General features: G+C 47.6%; 1 pseudogene; it reads left to right on the top strand.

Annotated features, from left to right (window-relative positions):
* Positions 1–959: 959 nt before the first annotated feature.
* On the top strand, positions 960–1,078 carry LOC128688975 (5S ribosomal RNA; annotated as a pseudogene).
* The last annotated feature ends 381 nt before the right edge of the window (positions 1,079–1,459 follow it).

Raw genomic sequence — 1,459 nt, 5'->3', positions numbered from 1 at the left:
GTTGATGAGAAGAATTAAATCGGACGAGGATGAGGCAGGACTGCAAAGAGACCTGGACAGGCTGGACATGTGGTCCAGTAACTGGCTTCTCGAATTCAATCCAGCCAAATGCAAAGTCATGAAGATTGGGGAAGGGCAAAGAAGACCGCAGACAGAGTATAGGCTAGGTGGACAAAGACTACAGACCTCACTCAGGGAGAAAGACATTGGGGTGACCATAACACCGAGCACATCACCGGAGGCACACATCAACCAAATAACCGCTGCAGCATACGGGCGCCTGGCAAACCTGAGAATAGCGTTCCGATACTTTAATAAGGAATCGTTCAAGACACTGTACACTGCGTATGTTAGGCCCATACTGGAGAATGCAGCACCAGTCTGGAACCCACACCTGGTCAAGCACGTCAAGAAGTTAGAGAAAGTACAAAGGTTTGCAACAAGGCTAGTCCCAGAGCTCAAGGGAATGTCGTATGAGGAAAGGTTAAGGGAAATCGGACTGACGACACTGGAGGACAGAAGGGTCAGGGGAGACATGATAACGACATACAAGATACTGTGGGGAATAGACAAGGTGGACAGAGATAGGATGTTCCAGAGAGGGGACACAGGGACAAGGGGTCACAACTGGAAGCTGAAGTCTCAGACGAGTCACAGGGACATTAGGAAGTATTTCTTCAGTCATAGAGTTGTCAGTAAGTGGAATAGCCTAGCAAGTGAAGTAGTGGAGGCAGGAACCATACATAGTTTTAAGAAGTGGTGTGACAAAGCTCAGGAAGCAGAGAGAGAGAGGATCCAGTAGCGATCAGTGAAGAGGCGAGGCCAGGAGCTGAGTCTCGACCCCTGCAACCACAATTAGGTGAGTACAATTAGGTGAGTACACACACACATTCACACACACACACACACACACACACACACACACACACACACACATACATGCAAAAACACAAAACACATTAGTCATACATACCACGTTGAACACACCGCTTCTCGTCCGATCAGCGAAGTTAAGCAACGTTGGGTTTGGTTAGTACTTGGATGGGTGACCGCCTGGGAACACCAAATGCTGTTGGCATTAAACCTTCTAAAGACAGTTCCTGATCAGCCGGGCTGTGGCTCGTACGTTGGTTTGCGTGCAGCCAGCAGCAACAGCCTGGTTGATCAGGCGCTGATCCACCAGGAGGCCTGGTCACAGACCGGGCCGCGGGGGCGTTGACCCCCGAAACTCTCTCCAGGTAAACTCCAGGTAAAACTCCAGTCAAAGCACTGTATGCACCAAGCAAAACAGTATATAAGTATATCTCATCATGCAAAAACCCAGCACGTAATATAAATACAAACTAAAACACACTTCATGTCGCAAAGAACTTACTACTCAAGAGTCGTGTCATACAAGACTGACACACATCAAAATAATACATAAAAAAAACCTGGATATTATACCTATATTCTGAAA

This window comes from Cherax quadricarinatus, chromosome 81 (assembly GCF_038502225.1).
Source record: "Cherax quadricarinatus isolate ZL_2023a chromosome 81, ASM3850222v1, whole genome shotgun sequence".
NCBI classification, from domain to species: Eukaryota; Metazoa; Arthropoda; class Malacostraca; order Decapoda; family Parastacidae; genus Cherax; species Cherax quadricarinatus.
This window is presented reverse-complemented; position numbering and strand designations above follow the sequence as displayed.